This window comes from Ursus americanus, chromosome 16 (genome assembly GCF_024610735.1).
Source record: "Ursus americanus isolate L20-20 chromosome 16, mUrsAme1.1.p, whole genome shotgun sequence".
NCBI classification, from domain to species: Eukaryota; Metazoa; Chordata; class Mammalia; order Carnivora; family Ursidae; genus Ursus; species Ursus americanus.
The window spans coordinates 53,911,471-53,925,293 of record NC_142142.1 but is presented as its reverse complement, the minus strand read 5'-3'; the positions used below and the strand labels follow the sequence as shown (position 1 = coordinate 53,925,293).

General features: G+C 39.3%; 1 protein-coding gene across 1 annotated transcript in view; it reads left to right on the top strand.

Moving 5' to 3' along the window:
• The window catches only part of HTR3B (5-hydroxytryptamine receptor 3B), a 46,456-nt gene that overhangs the window by 2,384 nt on the left and 30,249 nt on the right, over positions 1–13,823 (top strand). Inside the window, exons 4-6 of the mRNA XM_045797606.2 lie at positions 3,653–3,773; positions 9,774–9,874; positions 13,693–13,759. The gene's annotated coding sequence lies outside the window, so the exon portion shown is untranslated. The remainder of the gene's footprint in view (positions 1–3,652; positions 3,774–9,773; positions 9,875–13,692; positions 13,760–13,823) is intronic.

The following is a 13,823-nucleotide window of genomic DNA, read 5'->3' as shown; positions in this document are numbered from 1 at the left end:
TGAGCTATGGATTCCTCTCCGGGAATGATGGAGTCAGAAATGTCCTTACCTAAGGGTCAGCTTCTTAGCAGTAGGAAAATGGCCTTTCTCACTATTTGGGAAAGAATATGGATCTTTCTGTTATAACCCCTAGATTAAAGAATTAGATGATATACAAGGTTAAGTTATAGGCGTTAAGGAAGTGTTTCAGAAAAGGTTCCCTTTGGCTACTTGAAAAGTAAACGCATTTCTAGCCTTCCTGAAATGTGTACTGCAGGAAATCAAAACAACTTTCAGTAAAGTGATTGAGTTCATTTCCGTTTTAGAGGTATTTGCCCTTGGTATTCAAAATAACAACCTCCCCTCCCCTTCTTTTTGTTTCTCTAGAAAATATAAACAAATACTAAAAAAACAAACAACAAAAAAAAAACCCTCTTAAAATCTGTTTTCTTCAGAATTCGTGAAAACCTTTAACTCATGGGATTCAATTTTCCTTTTATAAGAAGGTGAAAATAACTTTAGTCTCCAGATTGAAAGGTGATAATAAAATAGAGAACCAGAAATAAGCCCATTTCTTCAAACTTGATATTTGACAGCATTGTAGACCAGTGGGTATAGGACAGATTTTTAACAAATGGTGCTCAGACAGCTAGTTTTCCATATAAAAAATTAATTTTGGACTCTTACATCATAAATAGAAATCAGTTTTAAGTGGATTAAAGACTTGAATGTAAAAAAAGCAAAATTAAAAAATTTTGAAACACTCAATTGGAGAATATATTTTGAGGACAGGGGAACTTTCTTAAATCAGGTGCAAAAACTACAGTCCATAGAAGAAAAGATCGATAACTTCAATTACATTAAAATTAAGAATTTCTCTTCATCAAAAGGTACCATGAAAAAAAAATGAAAATATCCACAAACTGGGAGAAAATATTTGCAACACATATATGTAACTGATAACATTTTAGTTTCTAGAACAAAACTTCCAAACCTTGGCCCTGTACCTTATTGGGGCAGATCCTTCCTTGTTTGGGGGGCTGTCCTGTGCATTGTATGGTTAGCATCATCTCTAGCTTCTCCCTACTAGATGCCAGGAGCTCTCTGCTACCCACCTGTAACCATCAAAAATGTCTCTAGACATTGCTAAATGTTTCTTAAATAGCAAATTCTCCTCCAGTTGAGAACCACCGATCTAAACTAGGTGAAAAACCCTTATGAAAGAGACAGTGCAATTGCAGAAGAAGCCAAAGGCTTACGTAGGTACTTCACAGATAAGGAAACCCAAGTATATGAAAAGATGCTAAACTCACGGATAATCAGGAACACAGGAATGAAAACCACAAAGACACCATATCACGCATACAATTGACAAAAGTTTTAAAATACCACAATAACAAGTGCTGGCAAGAATGTGGAGCAATGGGAGAACACCTATACACTGTTCGGTAGTATAAATTAGCACAATCACTTTGGAAAACAGTTTGACATCAAGTACTAAAATTTGAAGTCGTGCATGCCTTACTGCCAGCACTTCCTAAATAATATCCTGGAAAAATTCTTAAACATTGTTACCAGGATATATGTAAATGTTCATAACACTTTTAATAGCAGATGAAATGGAAATCAACCTAAATGTATCAACAGTAAAACTGATCAATATTTGTGTAGCCATTCAATGGAAATTTATACAGCAGTTAAAATGAATGAATTACAGCTATGCAATATCATGGATGAATCTCAGGAACATAGTGTTGTAGGATAAAGAGCAAATCACAGAAGATGGTATACAGTATGATTCCATTTGTATAAATTACAAAAATTGTCAAATAATATATTGTCTAGGGAGAAAAACACATGGTTAAACTCTAATAAGAGCCTGAATGTTATAAACACAAAATTTGGACTAGAAGCTCTGAGGGAAGGGAAGGAGAGGAGAAGGGAGGGGAGGAGAAGGGACATATAGGGAAATTTACAGATATCGGTAATGCTCTATCTTCATAAATCAAATGGTAGATATATGAAGGTTCATATTTTACATACATTTTATTAACTACTTAATAAAACATTAAAACAACATTATTCTAAAATTAAGATCAAAAGCATACCATCTTCACTCTAATTATGTCTCTGTGCCCTCCAAAAATACAGAAAAACACAAGTCTCCATAGTTTACAGAGGTGATGCATGAGGCAGAGAATTAACATTCTGTCCTAATAAGTAGAAATTATAATTTAACTATCTTCAAGATAAATGAAAAATGCTATCATTCCATTTTATGCAAAGTGTACCAAAAATCCAGATTTTAGGTGATGCCCAATGAGTTAGAAAGTCATTTTATAAAACATTTTCCCTTGTAGCTTCTAGATTTGGGGAAAGACTTTGTTGTCAAAGTTGGGGCCTCCTACAGAAATCAGAAATATGCTTTAAGATAAAAGCCAGAAAGTTATCCAGGAAAAGCAAATAGAAACTTGTATAATGCAGCAAGTACTGGAGCATAAATTGGAACTTAAGGTGACTTAATTTTTCACCCAGGACACCACTGAAACGAAAAATCTTTCTCCTCAAAGTATCAGAATCTGAAAAAATAGATGAGGCAAGAGTAACAAATACAAACGTGCCTTCAGAAATGCAAATGTTTTTACTGATCTCTGGAAGAAAAGAGAATATTTTTAGAGGAAGTAATAGCTTTACTGAGCATTTATAGGCTAGGTGATGTTCTGAGAGCTTTGCATTTATGAACTCATCCTCACGGTACCCTATGAAGTAAGTGCTATTATTATTAATACCTCGTTTACAAATGAGGAAACCACTACAGAAAGGTTAAATACTTTGCCCAAGATTTTTTCACTACTGAAGACCGAGTCATGATTCTAAGCTAAGCTGTCTAGCTTTCTTTCTGCAGGGTGAGGTAAAAAATACGATTCTGGGTGAATAACTAGAAGAAACAGCCCATATAGATTTCTCTGAGGAGGTGCCATCTGAATGGAGTTGACAAAGACAGAGAAAGCTAAGTAAGACAATGGGAGCCTTGGCACTTTATCAAAGACTAGTTACAGTAACACAGGTCCCAGTTTGCCTGGGACAATTACGGTTTACCCTTGTTTTCCCAGCATGTTTATTAGTAGCCTCTCCTTTCTCAAACTTCTAGGTTTGGATGATAAATTGTATAGTCATCTTACTTATGGAGTTTATCTTGAAGGTAAGCAATTCCTAGGGAATCTCACCAGAGTACATCCCAAAGTCTTTGAGGTATAGCTAAAATGCAAATCTCTAGCCAAGTCTGAAAAGTATGCCTCATTGACAAGAATTGGTTACTCTGTTTCTAAAGAACATAGCCAGGGGGAATAGAAGGCACCCCATTGAAAGTGCGTGGGGTCACTGCCTTGAGTCCCATGCCCTTAAAGGACTGTAGCCTTTTCAGTTTTGTAAGCCAACTTCTATGGCATTTAATGCCTAGAGGTGCCTGAGAGTCATCCCTGGAGAGTTAGAGACCATGTAGAGTTAAAAGGAGGGGAAGTCTTTGATGGTTTGTGCCAGAGGGGCAGAAGGTTTTCTGTCCCCACAGGAGAAGTGAGTTTAGAATTTTGGATCTGGGATGTTGAAGGTAAGGACTTTAAAATTCTGAAGCAGTTGTTTGTTACAGTATTTATTGTCTCCTCTACTTCTTCAGAGTAACAAGAAACTTAAAACCAAAGGAACAGGGTTCTGAATAGACCATCTGGACTCTTCAGCCATTTTTGTGAGGAGCTGCAACCCTATAGAGGGGGTTTCATTTGCTTTAAGGCGTACAGGTAAGAACTGCGTTCCCCGAGCAGGCACTTCAGAGAGTTGGTCTGTGCAAATCAAAGTGCTCTAGTACCAAGGAGTAAAAGAGATTTAGAAAAGTACTTAGCTTAAAGTTATTAGTCATGTTATTTGAAGTAGAGGATTCTTAACTTTTATTCCCACTTCATGAAAGATAAGCAGTTATCCCAACAATTATTGTTGTATGCTGAATCTCATCGTTTCATTGGCGAGACAAAGAGGATGGGACAATGACAAAGCCAACACTGATTCGATCATGCTGAGTAGGCCCATGATCTGATTATAAGCTCATTGGGAGAACATGATGAAAGGATTTTCAACATTATGAAGTGACACTTAAATAAGTTTTGATTTTTACAAAAACTAAATCTGCATTGCTGCAACTGGATAGGATAAAGAGCCCCTTTTCTATCATTCTGCGATATTACCAAGAAGCCTACACTTTCAGAACAGATTCTCAAGATTCTTGGGAGGAAGCTTCTTGAAACAACACATTTTTGTTTCTTTTTTGGCTAGGAATTCATTCTCAGTGTTTAACCATACTAGAGAAGCTATGACATATCTTTTGGCTTTCTCACCCATGTACATACATTAGTTAGGAATCTCTGTGTTGGCTATCATAAAAAATAAAAATCTGAGGGCACCTGGGTGGCTCGGTCAGTTAAAGTGTCTGACTCTTGATCTCAGCTCAGGTCTTGATCTTGGGGTTGTGGACTCGGGCCTTGCATTGGGCTCCATGCTGGGTGTGGAGCCTACTTAAAAAAACAAAACAAAGCACTAAGGGCGCCTGGGTGGCTCAGCTGGTTGAGTGTCTGACTCTTGATTTCAGCTCAGGTCATGATCTCAGGGTCTTGAAATCAAGCCCAGTGTTGGGCTCCTCACTCAGAAGGGGGTCTGCTGAAGAGTCTCTCTCTCTTCCTCTCCCTCGGCTCCTCCCACCCCCAGCTCACTCATGCACACACTCTCTCTCTGATGTAAATAAATCTTAGAAAAGAAAGAAAATTGGAGTCAGAACACAGAAGAAAGGTCTGACAAGGGTTTGTGCCCCAGTTTTGCAGCTTTACTCAGGCAACAGGCCATAGTCATAGCACGACATGAGGTGGCTAAAGTGCTGATAGAAACCAACCGGGCTTCTGGCCTGAGGAACCACAAACTAGAGGTTAGGACAAATACACTCACCCAAAAGTGAGGAGGGAATGGTGAAAAGGAGAAAGAGTAAAGGATCCCTAGGTTTTTGTGCAGACTCTACCCAAGTCTCAGGCTGACCCTTCTACCATAGACAGAAAGCACCTCAAAAGGGACAAAAGAAATCAGATGAGCTCTGAGCTGTTGCCTACAGTCAAAAGAGACAGTTTGCAGTTTGACTCTCACCAAATTAATCCACTTCTAGAGCACAAAACATCAACATTCACTGGAGGAAGATTTTACACACACACACACACACACACACACACACACACACACACACACATCCTTTCTACCCTTTAGACATAACAGAATTCAGAGTCTCAGTAAAGCATATTATGCAGGATAAAATCCAAAATATATAAAGAAATCCAAAATATATAAAGAACCAGGAAAATATGACCCATTATTAAGGAAGAGACAGAGGCCAGATCAAGATGTTAGAATTCATCAGACAAGAACATTGAAGTATCTATAGTAACTATACTTTGTGGAGTAAAGGAAAACATACTTGTAATAAATGAAAAAAACAGAAAACCTCAACAGATAATTATTAAATATAAACAAGAACAAAATGAAAAAATTTCTAACTTAAGCGTTCAGTATCTGAAATTAAAGAGTCATTGAATTGGCTTTATAATAGGGTACACATCGAGTACGGGAAAAACTATAACATTGTCTTGTGGTGTGTGTCTATTTAGATGTAATGCATGTGACAACTGGAGCATAAATGATGGCAGGGCTAGTAAATGGAGCCAAATGATTGCAGGATTACTACATTTTATGGGAAAGTATGGCACTAACTCTAAAAGTATACTATGAGAAGTTAAGAATGTTTAATTCCTAGTGTAACCACTAAGTAAATTGTGTAAAAAGTATATCTAAAATGCTAATAGGTAATCTTTCATGAAATTAAAAATCAAAAAATCCAAAAGTAGGCCGAAAAGGAGGAATAAAACAGTAGAATATAGAAAACAAACAATAAAATGGGAGATTTAAATCCAACCATATCAATAACTACTTTAAATATTAGTGGATCAAATATTCCAACTAAAAAGTAGAAATTAAAAAAACAAAATTAAAAGGAAGATGCAAATATACTATATGCCAGAGATGCACTATAAATATAAAGACACGTGTAGGCTGAAGGAGAAGATATACCATGTGCCATGGACTGAATGTTTCTGTCCCCCCAAATTCATATATTGAAATCTTAACTCCCAATGTGATGGTATTAGGAGGTGAGGCCTTCTGGGGGTGATTAGGTCATGAAGGTGGAGCCCTCATGATGGAATTAGTGCCCTGTAAGAGACCCCAGAGGACTCCCTAGTCCTCTTTTCATTATGTGAAGGCACAAGAAGTCAGCAGTCTGCAACCCAAAAGAGATCGCTCACCAGAACTTGACGATGCCGGCACCCTGATGTTAGACTTCCAGCCTCTAGAACTGTGAGAAATAAGTTTCTGTTGTTTATAAGCCACCCAGTCTATGTATTCTGTTATAGCAGTTCAGATGAACTAAGACACCATGTAAACAGTTTAGCACAAAAGGCTGGAGTGGTTATTAGTATCGGACAAAATAGACCCATGACAAAGAGTACTATCAGAAACAAAGAGGGTCATTTTATAATGGCAAAAGCATTGATTCATCAAGAAGACATAATAGTCATAAATGTGTATGTGCCTAATAACAGAGCTTAAAAAATAAATGAAGCAAAAATTGAAAGAATAAAAAGAAGAAACAGACAATTCCACAATAGTAGTAGGAGATTTTAACACCCCACAGGAAATGGTCCAACAAGGGACAGAAAAAATAATGAAAATATAATCTGAACAACACTATCGACCACCTTGATCTAATGGATATTCACAGAACGTTACAACTAACAATAGCAGAACACACATTCCTTTCGGGTATACGTGGTGCTTTTGCAATGAATCATATGCCAACCCATGAAACACCTCTCAGTCAAGATCATTGAAATCGTAGAATGTGTTCCTTGACCACAACAAAATTAAACTAAAAACCAAGAAAAATACATATGTTCCCCAACTTTTGATGATTCAACTTATGATTTTTCAACCTTATGATGTTGTGAAAGTGATACACATTCCTTAAAAACTATAGTTTGGATTTTGATCTTTTCCTGGGCTGGTGCTATGCAGTATGATCCTCTCTCTCGATGCTGGGCAGCAGCCGTGAGCCGCAGCTCCCAGTCCCAGCACAAGGGTCAACAACTGATCCACTTATAATCACTTTGTACCCATACAGCCATTCTGGTTTTCACTTTCAGTATAGTATTCAATAAATTGCATGAGATCTTAAACACTTTATTATAAACCAGGCTTTGTGTTAGATGATTTTCTCCCACCGTAGGCTAATGTAAGTGTTCCGAGCACATCTAAGGGCAGCTGGGTGAGCTATGCTGTTTGGGAGGTCACGTGTATTCTATGCATTTACCACTTAATGGTATTTTCAACTTATGATGGGTTTATGCGAATGTAGCCCCATCATAAGTCGAGGAAGATCTATACAGTATCTAGAAAAGCATCCCACATTTTAAAATAAACGACTTCTAAATAATCTATGAGGCAAGAAAAATCACAAGAGAAATTAGAAAACATTTAAAACAGAAAAGTAATGAATATACAACATATCAAAATTTGTGCAATGCCACTAATCCAGTGCTTAGAGGAAATACATGGTTTTATTTTATTTTTTTATCTGAGTGTAGTTGACACACAATGTTACATTAGCTTCGCATGTACAGCATAGTGATGCAAGAAATTTATACATTGTGCTACGTTCACCACAAGTTTGGCTATCATCTGTCCCAATACCTCACTATTACAACATCATTAACTATATTCCTTATACCGTGACCTGTTCATTCCCCATAACTGGAGGTCTGTAACTCCCACTCCCCATCACCTTCTTTGCCCAGCCCTCCACCCACGCCCCTCTGGCACCCATCCATTTGTTCTCTGTATTTATAGGTCTGGTTCTGAAAAGCTACATACTGTTGTGGTTCTACCTATGTGATATTCTAGAAAAGGCAGAACTTTCTAAAATTCTATATGGTTTTTAGTAATACTGTTTATGACTTTTCAGAAGTGGAAGACCAAGGCTTTACTTATTTCCACTCTTAGGAAGAAAGTAGGGAAGTTACCCCTTAAAAAGACACTGAGTCACGGAAATTTGGGCGCTCCTAGGGACCAAGAGTTTGGAGAAGCAAAAGTAAGGAAGTAAGCAGGGAGGAATTTGCTGACAGTTGCAAGCAGAGTAGAAATAGATCAGATGGGGTGATGTCGGGGATCCCGAAGAGGAATGTTTAGGGCAAAGAAGGAAGGCTAGTGAATAAAGGTGTGGCATGACTCTGAGGTGGTAGAAACGTGCACAGTAGAGTAAAGCGGGCAGGAGGTTGGCTAGGGTTCTCTGGGGCTGCAGGTGCAGTGGCTGCCACAAGGTGGTGCTCTGACGACATCCACTTTGGTTTCCATGGTGCTTTTCATTCTCCCACTCCTCTCTCAGTCTTTAAGGGCTCTAACTAGAGGTCTGTCACACTACAGCCATAGTCAGCGAGCCTATTATTAGTGCCAAGCCTTCTGCCTGGAGCAGTGACAGTGTAAATTTCAGCAATGGCAGAAAGGGGACAAATACAGCTGTTGTGCATTTTAGAATAATTGCTACAGGCCATTTGGAGACAGCTTTATAGTAATGGCACTTATACAGACTTATACAATATTTCCCTTTTCTGTTTTATTTCCCCCCTCAACACTTTGCAACATGAGTTTGTTAATCCACTCATCTCATGAATCTAGAATTATCTTCTCCCTAATTTTATTTGATTTTTATTTATTTATTTTTTAAAGCAACAGGCATTTATTTGAGCAATTAGAATTGCAAGTAAGAAGACAACAGATTCAGGTAGAAACCTGGGTTCTGTCGGCCCCCCAGTTTTACAAAGGAAGGTACCATCCAGCCTTTTCATACCCTGTTCCTTCTGCTAGGAGCTCCGCTCTCTCTGCCCTTACCTAATTGACTGTCTTTTCCCCACACAAATGCCATTTGTGAAAAAACTCTCCTCACCCCACCCCAAGTCTGGCTCATGTTTTTGCCTCCATTGAACCCCATTCACTCACCAGCTAGCTACTGTTAATCTCATTGCATTCTTATCTATCACCTCTGTTCTAAGTTCTTTGAGCTTTCTTTTTTTTTAAGTTTTTAATTTTATTTTAAAGATTTTATTTATTTATTTATTTGACAGAGAGAGACAGCCAGCGAGAGAGGGAACACAAGCAGGGAGAGTGGGAGAGGAAGAAACAGGCTCCCAGGAGAGCAGGGAGCCCGATGCGGGGTTCGATTCTAGGACTCTGGGATCACTCCCTGAGCTGAAGGCAGACGCTTAACGACTGAGCGACCCAGGCGCCCCTCTTTGAGCTTTCTTATCTTATATTCCCCAGTGTCAGCCACAGTTCCCCACATAGTGAGCAGATGAATGGATAAATAAATAAAACAAGCTCTAACAGATCAAAGTCCTTGCCCCATCTTAAGTACATAGCAGGTTGGAAATATCCAGAAATTTAGACCCAAACCAGAATATCTTCCTGGCTGCTGTGGTTGACCGTGGACTCTACACAGAAAAGTTAAATGGGCCTACATGGAGAGGTCCTGGGTCCTGCTGTGAGCCACAGATCAGGGAAGATTCCCAGAGCCGACACAGCAAGACTTCAAGGCCCATCATCTGTGTGGAAGGCCTGGAAGACATGGACCCCTAAGTCAGACTACCTGCCTTCCATTGCAGTTGAAGCTGTGTCCTGGAGCTGATGTCGTCAGAGGCTTGAAAAGAAGCAGCAAACCTGTGATTCCACGTTCCTCTAGTTTGGGAGGCACATCTCACGCCAGGTAACCTCGAGACCCCTGAATTTGAGGCACCCTCTGAGAGAACCAAAGAGGCATGAACTACCTGTGTTTGTGTCCCATGTTTGTCCTTTGCACTGCTTGCTAGCTGGTTCTGGAGCAAACCAAATAAAAGCAGTCTTGCTCTGAAGATCCCACCCATCCTTTGTGAGTTGGTGGTGAAAGAACAGCATATTGGATTTGGTTGTGAAAAAGCTTGTCCTTTTTGGTGTCCTCTTTCTTGCATAAACCAAACTTCTTTTCTGCCCACTTGTTAATTCTTCCCTCCCTTTCTTTCTTCCATCCTTCTCACATATTTAACGAGTGCTAACTAAGTGCCAAGCTCTGTGCTGGAGATACAAAGATGAATAAGGCACAGTGTTCTACCCTCAGGGAATTCACAGGATTCTGGAAGAAATAGGGAAGTAAACAAATAGTCTTAATTAAAAAAAACACAAATAGTCATAATATCCTTGAATAAATTCTGTAACACAGGAGCTCTCTATGAGGCCCTGGAGGTTCAGGGAGTGGCCAAGCACACTAGCAGATGTTCAGGAGCCAGCTGGTGGGAGGAGCCCTAACTGATAGCGGTTGCTGATTTCTAAGTGCAGCAGACCTTCCCATCATGGCTGATTTCAAGCTACTAACGTGATGTCACTGAACACAGAGTTGGGAAGGGATGTACACAGTTGGCTCTTTCGCTGCAGTAAGAGCCAGCTCCAGTATACCAGCATGATTTCACTTTCTAAGACGCTGAGCAGAGAATCCATTCAAGCTGTGCCTGGGTTTCTGACCTACAGAACCATGAGCTCATCAGTGAGTTTTGTTTTCAGCTGCCAAGTGTGTGGTAATTTGTTATGTTGCCATAGAAAACTAAACAGAGCCTATTATACAGATGTGAAAATTAAAGCTTAGAAATGGTAAGCGATTTGACCAAGGCCATAAGCATCTAGGAAGTGATGGAGCTGGGAGGGAAAATGAGATGTGTCAGACTTGAAAGCCTGGAAACTTACTCCCGTGTTCTATGACTTCCCATAGAAAACCATGTCACATAGCCATGAAGGGCCAGAGTTATGGGGGATACTATTCCTCTGTTTGCCTGTTCATTCATTCATTCATTCATTCATTCATTCACTCATTTTTAAGGACCAGAAAAAACCTGTGCATTATTATTAAAAATGAAATTCTGAGCCAGAAGAAAATCAAATGTTGAGTGTGGTTTTGGACTTGAAGTGGTGCCCCAGTGGTTACTTTGATATTTATTTCAGAGGATAATGCTATGGAGTAACAGAAATTTCATATGGGACTCTACTCATTGAATATTTGATTTTGGCTAGAGTATCCATTTCTACTTTTCTCCTCCAGCCTGACCAGACGTGCTCAGAAAATTTGGTTTCCCCCGAATATGTACATCTGTCAAAATTCCTGTCAATTTTAGCACAACTGCCAAGGGAGTGAACAAAGAGAGTTCGCTATTAACTTCAAAGAACTTTGTTGGAGAGGAATAAAGATATTTAAGGTCTATTTTGTGAACTAATTGCATTTGCATATTTATGGGATTTACTGATATAGCAGTAATTAAAAACTATTTAGTAGTCTTAAAGGACACATAACTCAGTTGCTGTTTGCATAATAAACACTTTCTTATTATGTTTGCATAATAAACCCTCTCTCCTGCCTTCTTCTAAAAGACAATGGTCCAGCTAAGAGGTGTCATATCTTACTTGGAAATAATGGCGAAACATAGTGCAAGGGCTCATGGGAATGTGGAAAGGGGGGCTACCGAAAGAAATAAATCTCTAGGGCATCTCTTAATGGTAGGCCAGGCCTAACCCTTGTTCAGGAAACAGCAGATTCAAACCTCAGATTAAGTCTTTCTTTTCCCAGCTGATACTTAAGAAGCCTGAATGCTTAGCTCCTGACAATTCCAATTTTTTATTTTAATACACTGATCTGCTTGAAGGACTGCATGAGGTTCATCTCACATTCATCCTTCCTAAAGAGCTGTTTAAGGGTGGGGTGGTGGTAGTGAGATCCTTGAGTGATGGATTAAAGAAACAATGTGAGTAAAAAGTACTGTATTAAGGAAGACGTAGTGAAGAGAAGGGCCATATGCACCCCAATGTTCATAGCAGCAATGTCCACAATAGCTAAATCGTGGAAGGAGCCGAGATGCCCTGCAACAGATGACTGGATTAAGAAGTTGTGGTCCATATATACAATGGAATATTACTCAGCAATCAGAAAGAATGAGTTCTCAACATTTGCTACAACATGGACGGCACTGGAGGAGATAATGCTTAGTGAAATAAGTCAAGCAGAGAAAGACAACTATCATATGATTTCTCTCATCTATGGAACATAAGAACTAGAATGATCAGTAGGGGAAGAAAGGGATAAAGAAAGGGGGGGTAATCAGAAGGGGGAATGAAACATGAGAGACTATGGACTATGAGAAACAAACTGAGGGCTACAGAGGGGAGGTGGGTGGGGGAATGGGATAGACCGGTGATGGGTAGTAAGGAGGGCACATATTGCATGGTGCACTGGGTGTTATACACAACTAATGAATCATCGAGCCTTACATCGAAAACCGGGGATGTACTGTATGGTGACTAAAATAATATAATAAAAAATCATTATTAAAAAAAAAGTACTGTATTAAGGAGAAGAGACGGTTTTCATGAAAAATTAAAGGTTGAACAGGGAATAGATATCAAATCTAAAGGTACTGAGTAAGCAAACTATATCCAGACAGGACAGTAAGGCCGGAAAAAGAAATATCTGGGCCATCTGGTGATCAAGGGAAGATCAGGAAGCATCTGTATATAAACTATTTTGAAGACAAGTCACTCACACAAAACCTTTCCCATCTTGGCAGAATTCATCAGCCAATAAAGCGCTGTAATGGGCAGGATCACCAGACTGTTGTTAAATTAGCTAATGAAGGTTGTAATGTACCTGAATTACACATCATTAGCAATGGCCTTCCAGTAACAGATGGGCATATGAGGAAGTAAGAAGAAAAGGGAGGGGAGGCATGTCCCAGAAGGTTTGACTTGGAGCCACGGCTTACTAAAATGCGTGGCAAGAATATAATGTTGATCGTCATCTCGATTAAACCTTTGCATAAAGGCAGGCTTCCATGTTGCCTTCCCATGAAAAGTACTGTGTACATGGATAAGCTGCCTGTAGCTTGCCTTTCTCCCGATGGTCAGTGCTGGGACCTTGATGGCCGGATCAGTCCTTGGTGATCTTCTCCGTTGCTAAAGCCCATTTATCTGGCCATCCTCTCTAAAGGGTATTTCTCAAACTTTCCATAAATTTGTATCAAATTTCTTCTACCAGATTACATTCCTTTTCTTTTCTGAAATATTTTCCAATACACAGCAAGACTGGAAGAATAGTAGAATGAACCCCCCCAACCATTTGAGAATCAACTGCCAACATGACGCTCTGTCACCTGTGAGTACTTAGTGTGTGATTCTTATAAACAAGAATGTCATGTGGTCTCAATTCCCTCAAAATCAGGGAATTAGCATTGCTACATCATTACCATCTAATCTAGAGGCCCCAGTTTGAGTTTTACGAATTCTCCCCAAGATGTTCTTTGTAACAACAGGATCCAAGCCAGAATCACACATTGCACTGAGTTGTCATGTCTCTCTAATCTACTTTTGTGCAATAACAGTTTCTCGGTCTTTCCTTAACTTTCATAACCTTGACACTCTTGAAAATTATATGCCTGTTTTGTAGAATGTCCCACAACATGGGGTTATCTGGTGTTTCCTCCTGGATAGATTCAAGTTTTGAATTTTTTGCAGGATGATAACAACTGCAGCTGTGTCTTCTGAATTCCTCTTATCTCGTGGCACACAACTCCCATGATTGGTAATGTTAATTTTCATTGTTTGATTAAGGTGTTGTCTGCCAGATTTCTCCATGGAAAGTTTTG